We start from the raw sequence: 27,679 nt of genomic DNA on the forward strand, positions 1-27,679 counted from the left end.
ACTGTGAGCTGTGGTACACGTTGAATTGCCCCTGCTGGTAGATGCCATCGTGCCGAGGGAAAAGAAAACAGCGTTTAGGGGTGGACATGGTCCCCAAGGATAGAAGCATACTTGTGCTGATCCACTGCGCGTTCCAGAATGAAGAGATCACCCAGAGAATGCCACGAAAACATTCCCCAGACCATAACGCTCCCTCCTCTGGGCTGGACTTTTCCCACGGTTGTTGCAGGAGCATACATGCCAACCGGCATCTGTCCGGAGCAACGTAGAACGCGATTCGTCTGTAAAAACACCTGCCGTCACTCAGTGAACGTCCAGCTGCGGTACTGACGTGCAAATTCCAGCCTTTCCAGCGATGAACCGCAGTCAGCTTGCACGCATGAAACAGGCGCCTGCTGTGGAGGCCCATACGCATCAACGTTCACTGAACGGTAGTTGAGAAGACCCTGCTGGTAGCCCCTTCGTTCATCTGGGCGGTCAGCTGCTGAACTGCTTCACTTCTACGAGCGTCACTCCAAAAGAAATGAACACTATTTTTTTTTTAAATCCATCTTTTATTCTACATGTTTGAAAGTTTTACAGTGTGTAGATACATCCTTTAGGAACAATATTTTCATTTCTCCACATAATTTCCATCCCTCTCAACTGCCTTACGTCACCTTGGAACCAGCGCATGTATACCTGCACGGTACAATTCGGGACCAACCTGTTGGAGCCACTGTTTGGCAGCGTGCACAAGGGAGTCATCATCTTCAAACCTTGTTCCACGAAGAGAGTCTTTCAGTTTCCCAAAGAGATGATAGTCACATGGAGCCAGGTTACTACTGTAAGGCGAGTGTTTCATTGTTGTCAATCCGAATATTGTGATCGCCTCCATGGTTTTTTGACTGACATGTGGACGTGCATTGTCGTGCAAACAGCAAAACATCCTGCTTTTGCCGATGTGGTCGAACACGACTCAGTCGAGCTTGAAGTTTCTTCAGTGACGTCGCATATGCATCAGAATTTATGGTGGTTCCACTTGGCATGATGTCCGCAAGCAAGAGTCCTTCAGAATCGAAAAACAGCTTTTCCAGCAGAAGGTGTGGTTTTGAATTTTTTTTCGTGGGTGAATTCTCATGATGCCACTCCATTGATTGCCTCTTCGTCTCTGGTGAAAAATGGTGGAGCCATGTTTCATCACCTGTCACAATTCTTCCAAGAAATTCATCTCCACCATTCTCGTACTGTTCCAAAAGTTCGCTGCATACTGTTTTTCTTGTTTCTTTGTGAACCACTGTCAACATCCTGGGAACCCACCTGGCACAAACCTGCTTTAAGGCCAACACTTTCAGTATTCTGCAAACACTTCTTTCCCCTATCCCAACGTAGCGTGACAATTCGTTCACTGTGATGCGTCTGTCAGCAGTCACCAATTCGTTAACTGTCTGCACATTGTCTGGGGTGTGTGCAGTACGAGGCCTGCCGCTGTGAGGACAATCCTCAATATTGCCGTGCCCGCTTTCATCACGTAACCTGCTTGCCCACCGACTAACTGTACTGCGATCGACAACAGCAGCATCTCCATACAACTTTTTCAACCTCTTGTGGATGTTTCCCACTGTCTCGTTTTCACAACACAGGAATTCTATGACAGCACGTTGCTTCTGACGAACGTCAAGTGTGGCAGCCATCTTGAAGACATGCTGTGACGGCGCCACTCACGGGAACAGGTTGAACTAAGTTTGAAAACAAGCGGGAAGGATGTATCTACACACTGAAAAATTTTCACACATGCTGAATGAAAACTGTATTTTTACAAAAATAGTGTGCATTTCTTTTGGAGTGACCCTCCTATTCGCCCGTACACATCTCCGCAACGGTCGCTAACCCCTTTCATCTACGGCCCGTGGTGCCTTGGCGACAGTTTCGGATACCGCCAGTTTGCTGTGCACGGTATACTTTAACCCCACTGCGGCACACGAACAGTGTAGGGGCACAGCCGTTCCGGAAATGCTTCCACCCTTGGTCCGAAAGTCAATGATCACGCCCTTTCGAACGTCATATAAATCGCTGCGTTTCCGCTTTACGACGACTGCACTGTTCTCCGGATTCCCCGCATATGCCTTATATACCCTCCACTGCTAGTGCTGCAACCTGGAGTCTGTGAGAGGTTACTGCACACTGACGTCGGACATACTCGGTGGTCGCGTTCACGTGACTGGACCTTGTATACACTAACACTTACATCCAATATCTCCTCATTCCTTTTGAGAGAGGCTTTTGACACTGTACCACACAAGCGGCTCGTAGTGAAATTGCGTGCTTATGGAATATCGTCTCAGTTATGTGACTGGATTTGCGATTTCCTGTCAGAGAGGTCACAGTTCGTAGCAATTGACGGAAAGTCATCGAGTAAAACAGAAGTGATTTCAGGCGTTCCCCAGGGTAGTATTATAGGCCCTTTGCTGTTCCTTATCCACATAAACGAGCAGCCGTTTCCGGTTGTTTGCAGTTGACGCTGTCGTTTATCGACTAATAAAGTCATCAGAAGATCAAAACAAACTGCAAAGCGATTAAAAAAAAAAAAAAAAAACTCAATGGTGCGAAAAGTGGCAGTTGACCCTAAATAACGAAAAGTGTGAGGTCATCCACTTGAGTGCTAAAAGGAACTCGTTAAACTTCCGTTACACGATAATTCAGTCTAATCTAAAAGTCGTAGATTCAACTAAATATCTAGGTAATACAATTACGAACATTTAAATTGGAAATAACACACAGAAAATATTGTGGGGAAGGCTAACCAAAGACTGCGTTGTATTGGCAGGACACTTAGAAAATGTAACAGACCTATTAAGGAGACTGCCTACACTACGCTTGTCCGTCCTCTTTTAGAATATTGCTGTGCGGTGTGGGATCCTTACCAGATAGGACTGACGGAGTACATCGAAAAAGTTCAAAGAAATGCAGCACGTTTTGTATTATCGCGAAATATGGGAGAGAGTGTCACAGAAATGATACAGGATTTGGGCTGGAAATCATTAAAGGAAAGGCGTTTTTCGTTGCGACGGAATCTTCTCACGAAATTCCAATCATCAACTTTTTCCTCCGAATGCGAAAATATTTTGTTGACACCGACCTACATAGGGCGGAACGATCACCACGATAAAATAAGGGAAATCAGAGCTCGTACAGAAACATGTAGGTGTTCATTCTTTCCGCGCTATGCGAGATTGGAATAAAAGAGAATTGTGTAGGTGGTTCAATGAACCCTCTGCCAGGCACTTAAATGTGATTTGCAGCCGGCCGCGGTGGTCTCGCGGTTCTAGGCGCTCAGTCCGGAGCCGCGCGACCGCTACGGTCGCAGGTTCGAATCCTGCCTCGGGCATGGATGTGTGTCATGTCCTTAGGTTAGTTAGGTTTAAGTAGTTCTAAGTTCTAGGGGACTGATGACCAAAGATGTTAAGTCCCATAGTGCTCAGAGCCATTTGAACCATTTTGTGATTTGCAGAGTATCCATGTAGATGTAGATGTAGAGAGTTCAAAGTCCGTAGTTACACCTTGTTTGTTCTCCGCCATGTGTGGGAATATACACAGCCCAGTTATTTTCTTTGAAAACGTTTTCGTGGACTATCTGATTCCCTGCCTCACTTTCTGTCAGCTCTATTTCCACATGGTTCTGGCTAACAGCAGACACGTTCACAATATCTTTCTTCATAATCGGTACTTTTGTCCACCCACGGCCACTGGGTGGAATTCACCAACATTTCCGTCGAGATCTGTCTCCTGCCATGACCTAGTAAGGTCATCCGAAGACCGGTATCAGTTCCAAAGCGATTTAGAAAAGATTGCTGTATGGTGTGGCAGGTGGCAGTTGACACTAAATAACGAAAAGTGTGGGGTGATCCACATGAGTTCCAAAAGAAATCCGTTGGAATTCGATTACTCGATAAATAGTACAATTCTCAAGGCTGTCAATTCAACTAAGTACCTGGGTGTTAAAATTACGAACAACTTCAGTTGGAAAGACCACATAGATAATATTGTGTGGAAGGCGAGCCAAAGGTTGCGTTTCATTGGCAGGACGCTTAGAAGATGCAACAAGTCCACTAAAGAGACAGCTTACACTACACTCGTTCGTCCTCTGTTAGAATATTGCTGCGCGGTGTGGGATCCTTACCAGGTGGGATTGACAGAGGATATCGAAAGGGTGCAAAAAAAGGCAGCTCGTATTGTGGCAGATATGATGCGCGAGTTGGGATGGAAGTCATTAAAGCAAAGACGTTTTTCGTCGCGGCGAGATCTATTTACGAAATTTCAGACACCAACTTTCTCTTCCGAATGCGAAAATATTTTGTTGAGCCCAACCTACATAGGTAGGAATGATCATCAAAATAAAATGAGAGAAATCAGAGCCCGAACAGAAAGGTTTAGGTGTTCGTTTTTCCCGCGCGCTCTTCGAGAGTGGAATGGTAGAGAGATAGTATGATTGTGGTTCGATGAACCCTCTGCCAGGCACTTAAATGTGAATTGCAGAGTAATATAGATGTAGATGTAGATGTAGGTCAGCAGTGGCTAGTCACACGGCCGCTTGGTACCAGTTCTACAGAGAGCTCCAAAGAGACCATAGCACTCATTGAAAGGAGCGACTAATATCTTGTGCCGGTGAGCCCATGGGTCAGGCATCAGTTTGTTACAGTTGAGTTCGTGAATAAAATATACATGTCCAGTGTTAAAAACCACAATTTTTTTTTTCAAGGAAAAATTCTAACAAAATTTTTAAGTGCTTGCAGCTGTCGGAGCCCCGAGGAAAAGAAGACACTGATGAATGAACTTCAACAGCAAATACACTCCTGGAAATTGAAATAAGAACACCGTGAATTCATTGTCCCAGGAAGGGGAAACTTTATTGACACATTCCTGGGGTCAGATACATCACATGATCACACTGACAGAACCACAGGCACATAGACACAGGCAACAGAGCATGCACAATGTCGGCACTAGTACAGTGTATATCCACCTTTCGCAGCAATGCAGGCTGCTATTCTCCCATGGAGACGATCGTAGAGATGCTGGATGTAGTCCTGTGGAACGGCTTGCCATGCCATTTCCACCTGGCGCCTCAGTTGGACCAGCGTTCGTGCTGGACGTGCAGACCGCGTGAGACGACGCTTCATCCAGTCCCAAACATGCTCAATGGGGGACAGATCCGGAGATCTTGCTGGCCAGGGTAGTTGACTTACACCTTCTAGAGCACGTTGGGTGGCACGGGATACATGCGGACGTGCATTGTCCTGTTGGAACAGCAAGTTCCCTTGCCGGTCTAGGAATGGTAGAACGATGGGTTCGATGACGGTTTGGATGTACCGTGCACTATTCAGTGTCCCCTCGACGATCACCAGTGGTGTACGGCCAGTGTAGGAGATCGCTCCCCACACCATGATGCCGGGTGTTGGCCCTGTGTGCCTCGGTCGTATGCAGTCCTGATTGTGGCGCTCACCTGCACGGCGCCAAACACGCATACGACCATCATTGGCACCAAGGCAGAAGCGACTCTCATCGCTGAAGACGACACGTCTCCATTCGTCCCTCCATTCACGCCTGTCGCGACACCACTGGAGGCGGGCTGCACGATGTTGGGGCGTGAGCGGAAGACGGCCTAACGGTGTGCGGGACCGTAGCCCAGCTTCATGGAGACGGTTGCGAATGGTCCTCGCCGATACCCCAGGAGCAACAGTGTCCCTAATTTGCTGGGAAGTGGCGGTGCGGTCCCCTACGGCACTGCGTAGGATCCTACGGTCTTGGCGTGCATCCGTGCGTCGCTGCGGTCCGGTCCCAGGTCGACGGGCACGTGCACCTTCCGCCGACCACTGGCGACAACATCGATGTACTGTGGAGACCTCACGCCCCACGTGTTGAGCAATTCGGCGGTACGTCCACCCGGCCTCCCGCATGCCCACTATACGCCCTCGCTCAAAGTCCGTCAACTGCACATACGGTTCACGTCCACGCTGTCGCGGCATGCTACCAGTGTTAAAGACTGCGATGGAGCTCCGTATGCCACGGCAAACTGGCTGACACTGACGGCGGCGGTGCACAAATGCTGCGCAGCTAGCGCCATTCGACGGCCAACATCGCGGTTCCTGGTATGTCCGCTGTGCCGTGCGTGTGATTATTGCTTGTACAGCCCTCTCGCAGTGTCCGGAGCAAGTATGGTGGGTCTGACACACCGGTGTCAATGTGTTCTTTTTTCCATTTCCAGGAGTGTATATAACATGGGGTGACCAGTATCCAAGCAATGTTCGGCAATAGCAAATCTATTTGGCTGCTGTAATCGTGTGTGCCGTTTATGCTCAGTACATCTGTCCTCCACGGTCCTGATAGTTTGACCAATATATGCCATGCCGCAGCTACAAGGAATACGATATACACCCGCCTTACGCAGTCCAAGAACATCCTTAACGGAACTCAAAAGTGCTCTAATTTTAGATGGAGGCGAGTTCTTTAGATACGTTGACGATACCTTCGTTGTTTGGCCTCACGGTAGGGAGAATTTGAATGTCTTTCTAGAACATCTGAACTCGATCCACCCGAACATTCGTTTTACGATGGAGGTGGAAGAGGATGGTTGCCTTCCCTTTCTCGACGTGTTGGTTAGGAGGAAGGATGATGGTTCATTGGGACATGCAGTCTACAGGAAACGTACTCACACCGACTTGTACTTACAAGCTAATAGTTGTCACCATTCGGCTCAGCGTGAAGGGGTACTTCGTACCTTGGTACACAGGGCACATGCCGTTTCTGACGCTGAGACTTTGCCAGCTGAGCTGTCCCATCTTGAAGTTACATTTCGTCAAAATGGTTATAGTGATTGACAGATTGAACGTGCGTTGCGCTATCGACCAACTGTACATCGGGTGATTGATGATAATTCTGAGTCAACACCTAAGTCTACTGCCCTTTTGCCTTACGTAGGAAACACGTCCAATAAGATCGGTCGTATTTTACGGAAATACGATGTGAAATGTGTTTTCCGACCTCCATCTAAAATTAGAGCACTTTTGAGTTCCGTTAAGGATGATCTTGGACTGCGTAAGGCGGGTGTATATCGTATTCCTTGTAGCTGTGGCATGGCATATATTGGTCAAACTATCAGGACCGTGGAGGACAGATGTACTGAGCATAAACGGCACACACGATTACAGCAGCCAAATAGATCTACTATTGCCGAACATTGCTTGGATACTGGTCACCCCATGTTATATAATAACACCGAGATATTGGCATGCACGTCCAGCTATTGGGACAGTGTCATTAGGGATGCAGTTGAGATTAAATTAGCGAGCAACCTCGTTAACAGGGATGGAGGTTTCTGTTTAAACTCTGTTTGGAATCCGGCTCTCTCCCTTGTCAAAAAACAGAGGAACAGAGTCAATTCTGCCTCACCTGCGAATTCATAGTCTCACTATCGATAGCTCTGAGTTTGGTCATCTTTGGTGGCACTAGTGTTCAGTGTGTGTGTGTGTGTTATCTTTCCTGCTTCTGTCCGAGAACCGAGGTATTAAATTTGCATGTACGCCGCCTGTCCGTTGCAGTTTGCCTTGAAAATGGCGGGGTGTTCTCCCGCCGAAATATCGGCGGTCGCTGAAAGTGTTACCTGGCTGAATTCCCGGAAGTTATTTGAATGCTTACTACGTGTACATTAAATTTCAACCGTCGTTTCTGCATTGTGTCTGTGAAGTTTTCCTTGTGCTTAATGACAGCCTCGCTTCCAATTGGAAATTTGTGGTAAGTTCTATGGAACCAAACTGCTGAGGTCTTCGGTCCCTACCCGCGTCCGGCTATCCTGATTTAGGTTTTCCGTGATTTCCCTAAATCACTCCAGGCAAATGCCGGGATGGTTCCTTTGAAAGGGCACGGCCGAGTTGCCTTCCCCGTCCTTCGTTAATCCGATGAGACCGATGACCTCGCTGTTTGGTCTCTTCCCCCCAAACAATCCAATCCAATCTTCGGTCCCTAGGCTTACACACTACGTAATCTAACTTTCACTAAGGACAATACACACACCCATGGGAGGACTCAAACCCCCGACGGGGGGAAGCCGCGCGAACCGTGGCAAGGCCTCGCTGCCCTTATTCTTTCAATTCCCATCAATAATCTTCTGGGGCCGCAGAATTTTCCCGACTATCTCCCTTCCCTTCTTTTCAACGTCTCCCAACTGTATCTTTTTATTTAAAATGACACAATCAGAATCATAGTATTCTTCCGATGTTATGTCTGAATCATAGTGCCCGATTCTGGGCTTTGTAGGATCTCACTCGTTTGTTGTACCTGTTGTGTGTTAGTTTCTAAGCAACATCTAATTTTGTGACTTTGACGCTTCCTTTGAATATATGTACGTCCAGTCCTTTGTGTTGGATCTATTCTCCTATGTACTTGAACTTCCCTGTGCCTTTCATCTTCCTGTATTTTATCTCCAAGTATTTCTCCTCTCGATGTCTATATATTCCGTCTTTCATTACAGCACTTTGAGGTCCCTCACGCAGTGATTTCATGAAAGATCTCCAGTTTTCTTTGCGCATCCCTCTGGTTTCTGGCAAAAAGAGCAAGTCTTCGCAAAAGCTAAATACCTGATTTCTAGGTTGTTTTGCCTCTTCACGGCGTGTATTCCTCTTATTCCTCCCATCTTCAGAGCTTCTTCCAAGGTTTCCATTATTTTCTGCAGGACGATAACGAAGAGTACTGGGAATAATCCGTGTCCTTGCCTAACCACTGTTTTTATTTCAAAGAGCTCAGAAATTTTCCCGAAAAACTTACATTCCAGGTGGTGTCTGTCAGCATTTGTTTCGCGATATCCCTCTTTTTTTTCTTTCATTTCTGAATTCCTCTAAAAACTTATCTTTAGTACAATAAAAAATAATTTATCTCAGATAAATTTGCAGAGATTGAAATCATGAATTGGGACAAATGTGAAGTGCGAAGCTGGAGGGAGTTTCTTAAAGTACTAACTGTCACACCGGAACTGTTATGCCATATTGATGAAATTTCTTCAGGATCATCACTAGTGGCTCAGCGCGTGACGTTGATAATATCAGTTTTTTTTTTTTTTTTTTTTTTTTAATGGAGAGCCGGAAGCGACTGAGGTGTAAGATGGAGAAACGTGAGGCCCGTATTTTTATGAAGTTCCCGTATTTGAAGGGTAACTGGGCCCAGGAAATCCATGATGAGATGTAGGCTACGTATGGAAATGATTGCCCATCTTAGGACACTATTGTGAGGTGGAGAAGGAATTTCCGGACTGATAACATGTCCATGGCAGACGAACCGAGAGCAAAAGTTAGCAGGGGAAGTCAGGCTCTCCATTTTTGAAATTGTCGAGGGGTCGTCCTCCTATGAACTAGATACGAGAAGCTCTGATTAAGAAACACCCTCCAAAGGCGTTCGTCTTGTGGCTGACAACGTACCGGCTCTTGTATCTCAAGTCGTGGATGACAAAACGGGGCATGTGACTTTCAGAGGTTGTAGCATCCGCCTTAGTCTCGCGAAGTGACTTTTCTTGTTTGCAGAAATGAAGAATCCGTTGCCTGGTCGCCGATCTGAAAACACGGATGACGTCATTATTGAAGTGGAAGAACAATTAAAACATTCTGAAGGCCAAGAAACGCTGGGAAGAGTGTACGTGGGGCGTCCAATAAGTAACGCAACACCTTTTCCTGAAAGCAGGTTGGTTTCATTCAGGATTCCAATACACCATATTTGAGCCGTGCATGGCTCGTATTCCCGCCATCGTGTATTTTACACCCTGTTTTTAACGTACTTCCATCTCACTACGTTAATTTAAATTACTACTGTCAGTGAGTTGCTGATTTGCCTGACCGTGAGCGGCGTTAGCAGCGCGTATCGATCTATGCCCTCTCCTAGTATCTTTGCTCAACTGGTATTACTTCCCGCGCGTTGTCTGTTGTGAGTGAGTTCAGCTCGGATTGGCAATTCGTGTCGCGAGTTCGGATTGCGAGTTCGGGTCTGCAAGTTGGTTGGAACGCGTGTGGAGCTCAGTCCGGACCTGCCTGTCGAGGAGTGGCAATGTGACACTAGGGCAGTCGGGATGGAGCAGCAGTGACGTATGCGTCGACATGTCTCGCCCGACCATTGCCGCCACGCATCACTTGAGCCGGGCCACGGTCTTGGTGGATCGTCGGTCGGTCGCCCTACCGGAGGACGCGTTTTGGCTCGCCGATCGTTCATGAGTCGGCTGTGTGTGTGTGCATCGACTCCCGAGTTGTCTTCGTGCGTGCATAGTTACTGTTGTACCGTTCAGGTCTTCGTGCAAGTGTTTGTCAGGTTGTGAGTGTAGTTCGCGTTAGTTCCACTGACGATTATTTCAAAACTTCTCGGCGTACTGGCCCTGAGAGGTCGGTCGTCTCATCGGGCGACCTGGAACTGATTCTCCAAGCGCTTCTGGGCCCCTTCAATTACCATCTTGTGGAACTTGGGTCGGTCCTTTCCTGGTGCAGAGATGTCGTGTAGCCAGTAGGCGTGTTTCCTCTGCATGGTTGGGTCCGAGCCAGTATTTCCGCCGTCGTGTGTCTGCAAGTGAGTCGGAGGCGCACCAGCAGTGCAGTCGCGACGGAGCAGCAGTCGCGGACGGACCAGCAGGCAGTCGGTCGGTTGGTACGGACCAGGGAGGACATCTCCGTGCGATGCAGTCGCCTGGATCCGCTGCCGGGCCCTGCGCAATGTAGGAGCGTGTGTGGAGCTGTCCGATCGCTACGAGCTTCATGGTTCACCGACCTAGGACGTTAAGGTTGAGTGGTGTTTTGGTACTCAAGCCACGTCCGTTCATGTTGTCGTTTCTTGTGTTTTCACAGCTTAATACATTTGCACATTTGATTGTGGATAATTACGTCCGTAACATTTTGGTGTTTTTGTTCTCATTTTCGGATTGGTGGCAAGCAAGACGTTGTGTCGGTCGGTCGTGGCTGCCCCCTGGTTGGGTTCCGACGGATCAAATATAGTTGGGCTCACCACCTGGGTCACCTGAGTGAACGAGGGCAGACCGACCTCCCTGGAGGCCTTCCGAGTGCCACCGGTGTTTAATTATCTGTTGTCAGCCATTTTAAATTTTAGGCTTATGGTTGTTTGTTGTCTTAAAATTTTGCAAAATTAATTTTTAAATTTATCTTTCAAGCTTAAACACTGTGGCCTTCTGCCTTTAAAGATTATGGTATTTTGAAATTTTGAATTTTAATTGTGGCCCTCAGCCATTGGTATTGTACCTTGCATATGTTGCCTTCCCCCCCCCCCCCCCCCCCCATGAACCATGAACCATGAACCATGGACCTTGCCGTTGGTGGGGAGGCTTGCATGCCTCAACGACACAGATAGCCGTACCGTAGGTGCAACAACAATGGAGGAGTATCTATTGAGAGGCCAGACAAACGTGCGGTTCCTGAAGAGGGGCAGCAGCCTTTTCAGTAGTTGCAGGGGCAACAGTCTGGATGATTGACTGCCCTGGCCTTGTAACACTAACCAAACCGGCCTTGCCGTGCTGGTACTGCGAACGGCTGAAAGCAGGGGGCAGGGGTAAAATATAGGGAGCGAAAGGCTATTTACAATTTGTACAGAAACCAGATGGCAGTTATAAGAGTCGAGGGCCATGAAAGGGATGCAGTGGTTGGGAAGGGAGTGAGACAGTGTTGTAGCCTCTCCCCGATGCTATTCAATCTGTATATTGAGCAAGCAGTAAAGGAAACAAAAGAAAAGTTCGGAGTAGGTATTAAAATCCATGGAGAAGAAATAAAAACTTTGAGGTTCGCCGATGACATTGTAATTCTGTCAGAGACAGCAAAGGACTTGGAAGAGCAGTTGAACGGAATGGACAGTGTCTTGAAAGGAGGATATAAGATGAACACCAACAAAAGCAAAACGAGGATAATGGAATGTAGTCGGGTTAAGTCGGGTGATGCTGAGGGAATTAGACTAAGAAATGAGACACTTAAAGTAGAAGGAGTTTTGCTATTTGGGGAGCAAAATAACTGATGATGGTCGAAGTAGAGAGGATATAAAATGTAGAATGGCAATGACAAGGACAGCGTTTCTGAAGAAGAGAAATTTGTTAACATCGAGTATAGATTTAAGTGTCAGTAAGTCGTTTCTGAAAGTATTTGTATGGAGAGTAACCAGGTATGGAAGTGAAAAAAAATGGGTCAAATGGCTCTGAGCACTATGGGACTAAGCTTCTGAGGTCATCAGTCCCCTAGAACTTAGAAGTACTTAAACCTAACTAACCTAAGGGCATCACACACATCCATGCCCGAGGCAGGATTCGAACCTGCGACCGTACCGGTCTCGCAGTTCCGGACTGTGGTGCCTAGAACCGCTCGGCCAAACCGGCCGGCATGAAGTGAAACATGGACGATAAATAGTTTAGACAAGAAGAGAATAGAAGCTTTCGAAATGTGGTGCTACAGAAGAATGCTGAAGATTAGTTGGGTAGATCACATAACTAATGAGGAGGTATTGAACAGAATTGGGGAGAAGAGGAGTTTGTGGCACAACTTGGCCAGAAGAAGGGCACGGTTGGTAGGACATGTTATGAAGCATCAAGGGATCACCAATTTAGTACTGGAGGGCAGCGTGGAGGGTAAAAATCGTAGAGGGAGACCAAGAGATGAATACACTAAGCAGCAGTCCGCAGCTCGTGGTCGTGCGGTAGCGTTCTCGCTTCCCACGGCCGGGTTCCCGGATTCGATTCCCGTCGGGGTCAGGGATTTTCTCTGCCTCGTGATGACTAGATGTTATGTGATGTCCTTAGGTTAGTTAGGTTTTTAGTAGTTCTAAGTTCTAGGGGACTGATGACCATAGATGTTAAGTCCCATAGTGCTCAGAGCCATTTGACCCATTTTTTACACTAAGCAGATTCAGAAGGATGTAGGCTGCAGAATGTACTGGGAGATGAAGAAGCTTGCACAGGATAGAGTAGCATGGAGAGCTGCATCAAGCCAGTCTCAGGACTGAAGACCACAACAACAACAACAACATATGTTGCCTTTTGGGTTTTTAATTATTTTATTGCTATCTCAATTAGATTTTTATCTTGTTGATTTTTAAGATTTCTTTTTTGCCTTCAGCCGTGAAAGAGTTGCACTCAGTGAAGATCCGGCTATGTGCCGCTTTCGTTGTAAAAATTATTAAATTACAATAAATGACAATTAGGAGAAACTGACTTCAACCTTTGGCCCCTTTCCACAATTCTATTACCTGTTCTGCCCAGCGGGTTTAGTTGGCGTTTCAATATTATTTCCCAATCTTTTCGCTACAAAACCACATTTTGAACATTATCTGCGTTCAATGCGAATGTGTTACGCCACATTATTGTGAGGGCCTGTACGCCCGCGGGGTACACCCCAATCAATACACTTCAGAGTCGATCGTTGGACCATGAGGGAGGACATCAAACAGAATAATCCCTTAAAGAATTCCAGAAGACCGTTGCCATGATTCTACCGGTAAAGGGTGCAGCTCTGAAGGTTTCCTTCAGAGAAAAGTTAGTGTGGCGGCACTCCACCGATCGCCGTTTGGTCTCCGGTTCGAAGTGAAGAACCCATGTTTCATCGCCTGTGACGTTGTTCGACGAAAAATTGTCACGAACAGTCTCGTAACGCGGAAGCAGTTCTGTTAGGTGGCGATGAACCCGGTGGGCAAACACATTTGAGTACCGCAATTGGTGGACGAGAGTGTGTCAGCACTATCAATAGAGGTGTCCAGTTGAGCAGCGAGGTGTATCATTGTGATCCGTCTATCACCTCGAGTGAGAGTGTCCACACGTTCCAACACTGCAGGAGTCACAGCTGTGTACGGCCGGCCAGCACGCGGGAGACGGGCAGTTGCTGCTAGGCTGAATACCGTAACACCTACAACCATCAAAAAGAAACGCAAAGTATATCTATTTTAAAAAGCTGATAAAAATGCTCTTAACGCCTTTCTAAGAGACAGTCTTCACTCCTTCCGATCTGATCGTGTAAGTGTAGAAAAGTTGTGGAATGTTTTCAAAGATATAGTATCGACAGCAATTGAAAGATATATACCACAATAATTAGTAAGTGATGGTACTGATCCCCCATGGTACACAAAACGGGTCAGATCACTGTTGCAGAAGCAACGAAAAAAGCTTGCCAAATTTAGAAGAACGCAAAATCCCCAAGATTAGCAAAGTTTTAGAGAAGTTGGAAATATGAGCGTACTTCAATGCGAGATGCTTTTAATAATTTCCACAACGAAATTCTGTCTTGAAATTTGACGCAAAACCCAAAGAGATTCTGGTCGTACATAAAGCACACCAGTGGCAAGACGCAATCAATACCTTCACTGCGCGATAGCAACGGCGAAGTCACTGATGACAGTACCACTAAAGCAGAGTTATTAAACACGGTTTTTCGAAACTCCTTCACCAAAGAACATGAAGTAAATATTCCTGAATTCCAGTCAAGAACAACTGCCAAGATGAGAAACATAGAAGTAGATATCCTCGGTGTAGCAAAGCAGCTTAAATCACTTAATAAAGGCAAGACCTCTGGTTCAGATTGTATACAAGTCAGGTTCCTCTCAGAGTATGCTGATAAAATAGCTCCATATTTAGCAATTATATACAACCACTCGCTCACAGGAAGATCCGTACCTAAAGATTGGAAAATTGCTCAAGTCACACCAATACCCAAAAAGGGAAGTAGGAGTAATCCGCTGAATTACAGGCCTATATCACAAACGTCGATTTGCAGTAGGGTTTTGGAACATGTACTGTATTAGAACATTATGAAGTACCTCGAAGAAAACGATTTTTGACACATAGTCAGCACGGATTCAGAAAATATCGTTCTTGTGAAACACAACTAGCTCTTTATACTCATGAAGTAATAAGTGCTATCGACAGGGGATGTCAAATTGATTCCATATTTTTAGATTTCCAGAAGGCTTTCGACACCGTTCCTCACAAACGTCTTCTAACCAAACTGCGTGCCTATGGAGTATCACCTCAGTTGTCCGACTGAATTCGTGATTTCCTGTTAGAAAGGTCACAGTTCGTAGTAATACACGGAAAGTCCTCGAATAAAACAGAAGTAATATCCGGCGTTCCGCAAGGAAGAGTTATAGGCCCTCTATTATTCCTGATCTATCTTAAAGACATAGGACACAATCTGAGTAGCCGTCTTAGATAGTTTGCAGATGATGCTGTCATTTATGTTGTAAAGTCATCGATCAAAACGCCCAGCAAAATGATTTAGATAAGATATCTGTACGGTGTGAAAAGTGGCAGTTGACACTGAATAAGGAAAAGTGTGAAGTTATTCACATGGGTACTAAAAGAAATCCACTAAATTTCGATTACGCCATAAGTCACACAAATCTGAAGGCTGTAAATTCAACTAAATACTTAGGGATTACAATTACAAATAACCTAAATTGGAACGACCACATAGATAATACTGTGGGTAGAGCAAACCAATGTGCTCGTTTTTCCCGCGTGCCGTTCGAGAGTGGAACGGCAGAGAGACAGCTTGAAGGTGGTTCATAGAACCCTCTGCCACGTACTTTATTGTGAATAGCAGAGCAATCACGTAGATGTGGATGTAGAACTGATTTGCGCGACCTACTCGCGATAATGGCAGACGCCCTGACCGACGACTCGCTGTGCTTTTCTCCACTGCCAAGTCCCCGTAGACATTCTCCAAGCGCCTATGAATATCTGTGATGATAGTTCTCTTCTTGAAACCAGGGCTGTTGATAAGATGTCAATATTTCGATATATCGATGAGTACTGCCAAAGTTTCGATATTTATAGAGATAATATCACGCTCGATACATCGATATCGAAAGGGCAACATCGAGCGCTGATATTTTTCTTTTATATTATATTTTTTGCAGAGTTCGGTAAATATTTGAAATTGTTCTTTCGAAATTGTAGTAGAACATAATTTGCCTTCAACTGTGTGAAGGAGTCTTATTACTTTTTGAGCTCTCATGACGTCCAGTCTTTCTCTTTGATTGGTTGAAGCAAGTATAGGTGGCACAAAGAAGAAGTCCGACTGCACCGGGGTTAAAGAATTTTTAACGCAGTTACTGTGCTATTTCTTCACATCGGCACTGTTCAAAAACAATTGCTGAAAGTCATGAAGAAATATCTAAATGACATGATTGGTCTTTGCGTTGGGCGGAGACATATTAGGGTACATGCTGACCACGTTTAGCTTCACCACGGAATTTTGACACTACAGCTGCTAGGTCTCTGGCGTTAGCAGAAATGAAAAAAGCAGGGAAGTCGACATGAAGTGTTCTGGACAAATCCGAGATGTGGCGAAACCGAACGAAGGACCCAAAGGACACCTTTCATTGTGCCACTTACATGCAGTTACCATTGTTAGCAGAGTGGTTATCGCCAAGTGTGAACGTGCATCGGTTTGCATCGGTTTCCTTTCAATTCTTGCTCTAATGCGGATAGGCAGGCTGCTAAGTTGATGTACAGAACAATAATAAATCAATACCTAAATTGGACATTTGTGGTAAGGACTATGGGACCAAACTGTAGAGGTCATCGATCCCTTAGCTTACACACTAATTAAACTAACTTACGTTAAGGACAACACATACACCCATGTCTGAGGGAGGACTCGAACCTCCGATGGGCGGGACAAAATATATATATATATATATATATATATATATATATATATATATATATATATATATATAGATGCCTATAAAATAAAAATATCGGCTATAAATATACTGCCAGTTTTAGAGTATTGTCCCGCCCATCGGAGGTTCGAGTCCTCCCTCAGACGTGGGTGTATGTGTTGTCCCTAACGTAAGTTAGTTTAATTATATATATATATATATATATATATATATATATATATATATATATATTGGCTCTAGTATAACCGTCGATCGCGCCACGTCGCTCTTTTCAGTTCTGAGCACGTGGTGAGCACGTAAAGATGCTCACAACAACAATGTCTCCTGCCAAGTATGAGAACCTGATGTGAGATTTCGCCTGATATCATGCAGCCCACATAACATAGTTGTCATGCGTTTTCTTCTGCATGACAATTCTAGGCCGCACTCTGCAAGGGCAATGAAGATGCTCCTGCATCGTTTTCGGTGGGAAGTATTCGATCACCCACAGTAGAGCCCGTAACTGACTCTCCCTGGGTTTACTCACTGCTCGCATGAACCGCTGACTATGAAGACAATGTTCTGGCACAGACAATGAGCTGCAGACCAGCTTGGAGAATTGGCAGGAAGCACAGGCGCTGGCTTCCATAACGAGGGTATTGGAAAGTTGATACAACGTTACCACAAATGTGTAAATCGGAGCAGCGACTATGTAGAGAAGTAGCTGGGAGGTGTACCTAACTATATATATATATATACAGGGTTATTACAAATGATTGAAGCGATTTCACAGCTCTACAATAACTTTATTATTTGAGATATTTTCACAATGCTTTGCACACACATACAAAAACTCAAAAAGTTTTTTTAGGCATTCACAAATGTTCGATATGTGCCCCTTTAGTGATTCGGCAGACATCAAGCCGATAATCAAGTTCCTCGCACACTCGGCGCAGCATGTCCCCATCAATGAGTTCGAAAGCATCGTTGATGCGAGCTCGCAGTTCTGGCACGTTTCTTGGTAGAGGAGGTTTAAACACTGAATCTTTCACATAACCCCACAGAAAGAAATCGCATGGTGTTAAGTCGGGAGAGCGTGGAGGCCATGACATGAATTGCTGATCATGATCTCCACCACGACCGATCCATTGATGGGGGCTTAATTATTTATCACGCAAATAATTTTAATTTTCGTAGCTGTCTGTCCGGTTACGCTGTCTCGTAACCGGTTGGCCCTGACTAGTATTACTCCGCAATCTGACTGCATAGAATAACAACAAAGAATGAAAGAAAACTTCCGTTAACACAATTAATTAATTAAGTCCCCAGCAACTATAAAAGCAAGAGGCATTGTTATTTAGCACGTTTGAAATAAAAAATAAAAGATTTTCTTTACCTTCATATATATTGACGAAACATACACTCTGATCATTACAACATCCGCAATCGAACAGCATCAGCTGTCTAGCCCATCAGAACAACTGCATATAACATGCTCACAACTAGTCACAGCTACATCAGAACTCCTACTGCCCCCTTCTCAATAAGCACTCTCCACGATGACTTCTCGAGAAGCACTCTCCACTACCACATCTCAACAAGCACTGCCAGTGGAGGCAGCTGAATAATACTCTTTGGCGCAATCTCTGGCGCTGTGACTCAGTGTAGCCACCTTTCACCATCGGTTTTCCAATCTCCTGTTTAAGAAATGCCGAACATCATGATGGAATTGCGGTGGAGCACCATCCTGTTGAAAGATGAAGTCGGCGCTGTCGGTCTCCAGTTGTGGCATGAGCCAATTTTCCAGCATGTCCAGATACACGTGTCCTGTAACGTTTTTTTCGCAGAAGAAAAAGGGGTCGTAAACTTTAAATCGTGAGATTGCACAAAACACGTTAACTTTTGGTGAATTGCGAATTTGCTGCAGGAATGCGTGAGGATTCTCAACCGCCCAGATTCGCACATTGTGTCTGTTCACTTCACCATTAAGAAAAAATGTTGCTTCATCACTGAAAACAAGTTTCGCACTGAACGCATCCTCTTCCATGAGCTGTTGCAACCGCACCGAAAATTCAAAGCGTTTGACTTTGTCATCGGGTGTCAGGGCTTGTAGCAATTGTAAACGGTAAGGCTTCTGCTTTAGCCTTTTCCGTAAGATTTTCCAAACCGTCGGCTGTGGTACGTTTAGCTCCCTGCCAGCTTTATTCGTCGACTTCCGCGGGAAACGCGTGAAACTCGCCCGCACGCCTTCAACCGTTTCTTCGCTCACTGCAGGCTGACCCGTTGATTTCCCTTTACAGAGGCATCCAGAGGCTTTAAACTGCGCATACCATCGCCGAATGGAGTTAGCAGTTGGTGGATCTTTGTTGAACTTCGTCCTGAAGTGTCGTTGCACTGTTATGACTGACTGATGTGAGTGCATTTCAAGCACGACATACGCTTTCTCGGCTCCTGTCGCCATTTTGCCTCACTGCGCTCTCGAGCGCTCTGGCGGCAGAAACCTGAAGTGCGGCTTCAGCCGAAGAAAACTTTATGAGTTTTTCTACGTATCTGTAGTGTGTCGTGACCATATGCCAATGAATGGAGCTACAGTGAATTTATGAAATCGCTTCAATCATTTGTAATAGCCCTGTATATATATACCCTGTTGGATCATGCAGAGCTTCTTGTTCTTTTTCCTTTTTTTTCCACACTGCTCTCATGTTTTCCACATGGGCTCTCTTCCTTTCCTCTGTCCATTTTGTTCCTGATTTCTTTGGATCTTCATTCTTTGACTTAACTTCCCGTCTACCAACTTTCTGCTTAAATACCTTTCTGTCCAAAATATCTGAACAATATATCTAAGCTTTTTGTAGGTTCTTTTTGACCTCTTGTATCCAGGGTATTGTTTTAAGTTCTATGTATGTAAGAATTTTGTGTGTAAGTCTTCTTTTGGGAAGTCTAGACACGTGCCCATAAAACTTTTATCGCCTTTTTCTAATGTCTACTACAAGATTGGACAATGTCTCAGTTGTTTGACGAGATTGTAGACTATAGCCCTTTTCTGTTTTCTTTGGCCCTAGTATCTTTCTGATGATTTTACGTTCTTCTTTTAAGAAGTTCTCTAGCCATAGAAGACTTCAGGTTTCAATAATGTATTATAGTGCGTAATTTTAATGTTTTTGGACAAGCATTTTTTATTGTACGTCTTGTAGGTTCTTCCATAGGCTGTATTTAGCTTTTGGAGGCGAATGTTTTGTCCTATTTTCTCTTGTCCGTATGTTCATGGACTTCACCTAAGTATTTAAAATATGGAACTCTATCTATACGACCGTATTTTGTAGTCACGTTTTGGGTGTCAGTTTTTGTGGCAATGAACTCACTCTTTAGGAAAGATATTTGCAGATCAACTTTCTCTGCCCATTCTTTATGGGTTTCAACCTGTTCGATTGCTGTTATCTCATCATCCACTAGTTAGGCTAAGTCGTCAACAAAACTTAAACATAAAATTCTTATGTCTTCTTTGATTCGCCCCATCTGCATAGGTTTCCACCAATTTTTATTCATCAATTCCTTTTCCCATTCGCAGATGACCTTGTTCAGCATATATATACAGGGTGGTCCATTGATCGTGACCGGGCCAAATATCTCACGAAATAAGCGTCAAACGAAAAAACTACAATGAACGAAACTTGTCTAGCTTGCAGGGGGGAACCTGATGGCTCTATGGTTGGCCCGCTAGATGACGCTGCCATAGGTCAAACGGATATCAACTGCGTTTTTTTTAAATAGGAACCCCGATTTTTTATTACATATTCGAGTAGTACGTAAAGAAATATGAATGTTTTAGTTGGACCACTTTTTTCGCTTTGTGATAGATGGCGCTGTAATAGTCACAAACATACGGCTCACAATCTTAAACGAACAGTTGGTAACAGGTAGGTTTTTTAAATTAAAATACAGAACGAAGGAATGTTTGAACATTTTATTTCGGTTGTTCCCATGTGATACATGTACCTTTGTGAACTTATCATTTCTGAGGACGCATGCTGTTACACCGTGATTACCTGTAAATACCACATTAATGCAATAAATGCTCAAAATGATGTCCGTCAACTTCAGTGCATTTGGCAATACGTGTAACGACATTCCTCTCAACAGGGAGTAGTTTGCCGTCCGTAATGTTCGCACATGCATTGACAATACGCTGACGCATGTTGTCAGGCGTTGTCGGTGGATGACGATAGCAAATATCCTTCAACTTTCCCCACAGAAAGAAATCCGGGGACTTCAGATCCGGTGAACGTGCGGGCCATGGTATGGTCCATCGACGACCAATTTACCTGTCATTAAATATGCTATTCAATACCGCTTCAACCGCACGCGAGCTATGTGCCTACATCCATCATGTTGGAAGTACATCGCCATTCTGTCATGCAGTGAAACATCTCGTAGTAGCTGCGGTAGAACACTAAGTAGGAAATCAGCATACATTGCACCATTTAGATTGCCATCGATAAAATGGGGGCCAATTATTCTTCCTCCCATAATGCCGCACCATACATTAACCCGCGAAGGTCGCTGATGTTCCACTTGTCACAGCCATCGTGGATTTTCCGTTGCCCAATAATGCATATTATGCCGGTTTACGTTACCGCTGTTGGTGAATTACGCTTCGTCGCTAAATAAAACGCGTGCAAAAAATGTCATCTTCTAGTAATTTCTGTTTTGCCCAGTGCCAGAACTGTACACGACGTTCAAAGTCGTCGCCATGCAATTCTTGGTGCATAGAAATATGGTACGGGTGCAATCGATGTTGATGTAGCATTCTCACCACCGGCGTTTTTGAGATTCCCGATTCTCGCGCAGTTTATCTGCTACTGATGTGCGGATTAGTCGCGACAGCAGCTGAAACACCTACGTGGGCATCATCATTTGTTGCAGGTCGAGGTTGACGTTTCACATGTAGCTGAACACTTCCTGTTACCTTAAATAACGTAACTATCCGGCGAACGGTCCGGACACTTGGATGATGTCGTCCATGATACGGAGCAGGATATACGTAGCACACGGCCGTTGGGCATTTTGATCACAATAGCCATACATCAACACGATATAGACGTTTTCCGTAATTGGTAAACGGTCCATTTTAAGACAGATAATGTATCACGAAGCAAATACCGTCCACACTGGCGGAATGTTACGTGATACCACGTACTCATACGTTTGTGACTATTACAGCGCCATCTATCACAAGCGAAAAAAGTTGTCCAACTAAAACATTCGTATTTCTTTACGAACTACACGAATATGTAACAAAAAATGGGGGTTCCTATTTAAAAAACGCAGTTGATATCCCTTTGACTTATGGCAGCGCCATCTAGCGGGCCAACGATAGCGCCATCTGGTTTCCCCCTTCAAGCTAGACGAGTTTCGTTGTTTGTAGTTTTTTCGTTTGATGCTTATTTCGTGAGATATTTGGCCCGGTCACTATCAATGGACCACCCTATATATATATATATATATATATATATATATATATATATATATATATATATATTTTATCTCGATGGATCGATAATGATATTTCAAAAATATCAATGTATGGGACCTTTGGTATTTTTTAAAATACAAAATACCAGCAGTCCTACTTCGAAAGCACTTTCCTTACGGGCCCATTTTGAAGGCTATGGATAGTGCCGCCACCTATCGAAATTTCATGAAACTGTAGGGGCTTCAAGGGGGGTTATTCCAAGATGTCACACAACACACTCCGCGTTCTTTTTTTTTTTTTAATTGAAATTGGCCGAGAAAAAATTATATTGCTGATTTATTGAAAGCCCCTAGTATAAATTCGGAGAGAAGAATTAACAACAACAAATCAACACAAATTCTCTATCAGATTTTTTGGGCATCGAAGAACTGACGATATCGGAAAAGTACGGTGGTGGGGGGGGGGGAGGGGGGGAGGGTGGAGGTTAGAAGAGGGGAAAATATGGGTAAGGTAGGAGTGCAGATGCGAGGAGGTGCGCGGTGTGCCCCGGCCGGGGCTGGCTCGGCGGCCGGCCGCGAAGAGAGCGGCGCAGTCTGTGTGCTGCCTGTAGAGGAGCGGCGGCGGACATCGACCGCTCGCCGCGCAGGTGGCTGCCTGATGGACGGCCGCTGTTGCCATGGAGACTGGCCGCTGGAAAACGGTGCTGCCGGTGCGGCGCTCTGCTGCCCGCTGTATCGCCGCCGACTGGTCGATTAAACGCGCTGGCGCGGCCCCCACACAAGACACACACACACGCACTCGCCGGCACCCGACGCTGCGGCCTCCCCGGGTCGCTACTGTTTCCTCCCCTCGCTGCCAGGCTGCACTTCGCCTAAATGTCGCACCGTAAATAGCCGCTGCACCGAAGTAATATCGAGGGTCTTAAATGTATTCTGTATTTATCAATTTCTCCGTAATTAAAGAAAAATAAGGACTACAATTACACAGCCTTTATTTTCGTAAAACTGTGGTTTTATCTGAACGCATGATGCGTTTCGAGCCCTGGGGGCTCATCTTCAGCTGCTGTGACTGTCAACACCGATTATTTTTCCCAGATTTGGGTGAAACCTTCCCATTCCCTCTGTATATCTTTTGTTACGCAACCTTCCCTTCTGCAATAACCTATGGTTCAAATGGCTCTGAGCACTATGGGACTTAACAGCTATGGTCATCAGTCCCCTAGAACTTAGAACGACTTAAACCTAACTAACCTAAGGACATCACACAACACCCAGTCATCACGAGGCAGAGAAAATCCCTGACCCCGCCGGGAATCGAACCCGGGAACCCGGGCGTGGGAAGCGAGAACGCTACCGCACGACCACTAGCTGCGGACAATAACCTATGAAACCTTCCCTTAGGATTTATATCTCTTGCTAAATAATAAGAAATGAAATCTTCCCTTTGAAATTAATTCTCTTCCTCAATAATAATAAGTGCAATCTTCGCACACAAATTTATATGCTGCTTATTAAAAGTGATTTGCTGATTATTTCGACGAAATATAGAACGTGTCGTCGTTGTGGCCCTCAGTCGTTACCTGCAGTAACCCAAAACTGTTCCTTACCTTTTTTACTGTTACTGGATCGCCATCTGACTGCTACATCGAACTGCGACGTTAATATACTTACTCTGTTTTACTATACTCTATTAGCTGCTGGTGGGCTGTCATAATAAGTGGCTGTATTTATTACCAAAGCTGACGTTATTCCTTAATAGCAAAGCTGACGTTATTCTTCAATTAATTTGACTGAAGTTACGTAATTCATAGTTAAACTTTTTCTTGACAACAATAAAATTTTGCAAACTTTTACGTTGATGGTTTTTGGGATGGATTATAATCAGTGATGCAATATTGCTGGCAGAAATTAATTATATTCTGAAAACGATTCTTCAAATATTTACTGCATTTCGCAAACATACCTTCAGTAGTCCTGAATTTCTCAAAAAAAAAAAAAACCATTAATATTGGTCCTTCTTATGATAATAGTTAGCTGATGTCTCTGTACATCCGTTTATAATCTCTTGTAAATCATAGCTGGTGGCTGGCAGGCACACCGCTCGTCTCAACCTCTCGCTTCAGCCCCGCTACCGACTCGCTTCACATCTCGCTTACAACTGACTTCCTACGAACGCTGAAGTGCGATCTCTCCCGCCAATAATACTTTCTGGTGCATACAATCTCTGGTACCATTACAAAATGTATCAATGCGCGGTCTTTCCCACTCTTTCTTAAAATGTATCCATACGCGGTCTCTCCCGCCCTTTTTAAAATTATATCAATGTGCGGTCTCTCCCGCCAACAATACTTTGGTGCAGACGTTCCCTGCTACCACAGTTATTTCCAAAATGACAAATATTGATTCTTCCTACGTAATCCTATTAATAAAATATAAACATCTTTCATAAATTTTGGTTTGACAATAGAAATATACGCGTCTTACATGGGTTAATTCGGGTCCTGGTAAGATTACGATGGTATATTCCGAAGTCGGCACATCGTGAAAACAAGTTCACAAAACTAATACAAATCGAAAAGTAATTTATTGCTTCCAGTGGTGGATACATGATTTTTGAATGCGCGTAAACATGTTGTAAGTAGGCTGTTCAGGTTTTTTTATTGGTAACGCCACGTAGCGCTCTGTATGAAAATCACTGGCTGTGCTGTGTGCAGTCTGTGGCTGGTTTGCATTGCTGTTGGCCATTGTAGTGTTGGGCAGCTGGATGTTAACAGCGCGTAGCGTTGCGCAGTTGGAGGTGAGCCGCCAGCAGTGGTGGATGTGGGGAAGTGAGATGGCGGATTTTTGAGAATGCATAATCTGGGGGTGTGTCCATCAGAAACAGTACATTTGTAAGAATGGATGTCATGAACTGCTATATATATTATGACTATTAAGGTAAATACATTGTTTGTTCTCTATCAAAATCTTTCATTCCTAGCTGCACTGCAGCATTGGTTAAAATAAAATTTTATAGATGAACTAATATAAATTTTTTATGCCTACAGATCCAGTAAATAACAACTTTATGATGTACTTAAAAAAAAGAAGAAGCACAAAAAGACATTTCCCTTCACAGGAATTGCAAACAGAATTTTCTTTTCACGTACTTGGTAATTTTTGGTAGAATAACTTCTTGTGGTGAACCACTTTAATTACATAGACATTAAGATGTGATTATACATTTCCCTTATCTGCATTGTTGTCTTTAGTGTAATATTTTTTCTGCTTGAGCTTTGTCATGTTTAGATATAAGTTATTGCGTTTGCTGCTGCTGTTTGCCAGGCATAGTGCTACTAAATTTCACTTTCTATTACTCTGTTAAGCCAGTTTTACTACTGATTTATTTTTCTTGTTGCTGCACATTGGCTCACATTAGTTGTAATATTGCAATTTCTCTGCTAATTTAGATTTACTGCTGCTTGCTTTGCCAATTTGCATTTTTTTGTCCTTGCTGTTTGTGTTAATTTGTTATGTGCTACTGCATTGCCTCGTCCCTTGGTATATATATCTGAGCTCAGTAGATTTAAGTTAGCTTAAGAGGGGGTAGACTTGAAACGTCCCCTTTAAATAATAGTACAAGATTGTGCTTAAACTGACACACAATATTTTGTTAGCGCAACGCAATCTGACTTTCAATAATCCCTACAAAAGAATGGGCCCTGACTAACATTAACCTATCGTTTCACAAATCACTTACCTCACAAAAATCTTGGTTACTCGAGCTACTGCAATAAAGCGAGCGCCACTACTGCCAGCTAAATAAAAGATTCAAACTACTGAAGGCACTAACTATTGATAGGCATAGTTAGCAAATGAAAGACTTTAATAGAGAACAAACAATGTATTTACCTTAATAGTCATAATATATATAGCAGTTCATGACAAATTTCAAAACTCTGCCATCTCTCTCCCCACATCCACCACTGCTGGCGGCTCACCTCCAACTGCGCAACGCTACGCGCTGTTCACAGCCAGCTGCCTAACACTACAATGGTTGAGTATTACAACAATGCAAAGCAGCCACAGACTGCACACAGCACAGCCAGTGATTTTTTTATACAGAGGTGGCGTTACCAATAAAAAAACCTAAACAGCCTACTTACATAGCCCCCATGCTCCCCACAAAAAAATTTTACAAATTTTTTTGGGCACTGGCCAATACATATTTGTTAAAATTTTTCATAATCGTAATTACAATAACAAAGAAATCAAATGCACACACTTATTGATACAATGTTGGTCAAAAGCTAAAATTTTCTCACAGTCCATAAAGACAGTCCTGATCATTCATCACATTGCAGTGTTTTTCTCAAAGTCTGAGCAGTAAAAGAAAATGCACACGGAAGTAGTGGATTTCCATGCAGTCTTGAAGAAGTAGCGTTGTCCTTCCAATGGAAAGACAGTGCTGACTCTTGACATGCTGACAGGTAATGGGCCACAACAGAGCAAACCCACAGCGGAGTCAGTCGAAGTTTTGAAGAAGATTGGTTGGTAGGTCATCACAGAGCAGACCCACTGCAGTCCTGGTAGAGATTACGGTATTGGTGGGCCACCAGAGGCGCAGACCCACTGCAGTCCTTGTAGAAATAATGGTATTGATGGATCATCAAAGATGTAGACCCACTGTAGTCCTTGTAGAGATGGCCAGCAGCCATCTGTTGTGACTGTGCAGGTGCACAATCACCATTGAAGAGTCTTGCGGCTAATATAGCAAGTCCATAACCACCACTTGTGCACTTACAAAGTTTTTGGAATTGTCCTTAGAACCAGCAATGCTGTTATCCAGTCCCTTGCTGAATTATTAACACACGTGCAAACACTAACAGTCCCTACTTCTCACATATTGTCCATATACTATGACCAACAGAAATGTGTGCAGTGAAATGAATGCTTACAAGTTACTTAGTTTGATAAACTGGTGTCAATTACAATTTTATAACATGAGAATACAATTACAAAGGTACAAAATACATCATTAAAAACATAATAATACAGATAACATTTGTAGTAATATGGGCTTTACAAAAGAATAGAAATAACATATACATCAGTGTCACAGGAATTATGACATAAGTACATACATGAAAGATCAGAATAACTTTTGGAATATCAACTTCACACATGAGCATTAAAACAAAACAGAACAAATAATGTTTAAACATCTTTACAAAGTAAATAACTTATTATTAATGCAAATTATATTTGAGGATAACAGTATTCCTCATCATAGTGAATGTAGCTTAGTATTAGAAAAATTCTACAACATAAGTCTTATCAGATAAACATATAAATACAGGAAAAACATAAATACCCAAGGGCACTCAAAAACATAGTGGGATAACACAAGGAAAGAACAGGGTTTGTTTTACTGCAGTATTTTGCAAACAAAACTTTCTTTAGTTCTTGGAGATCTCCCTTCGTTCATCATTAGTCCCAAAAGGTCCTATCTATACCTGCTTTCTGTACTTTTTTCGTATAACTTCTCAATGCATTTCTTCCAATTCATCATAAC

Source organism: Schistocerca nitens, chromosome 6, assembly GCF_023898315.1.
Source record: "Schistocerca nitens isolate TAMUIC-IGC-003100 chromosome 6, iqSchNite1.1, whole genome shotgun sequence".
Taxonomy (NCBI): domain Eukaryota; kingdom Metazoa; phylum Arthropoda; class Insecta; order Orthoptera; family Acrididae; genus Schistocerca; species Schistocerca nitens.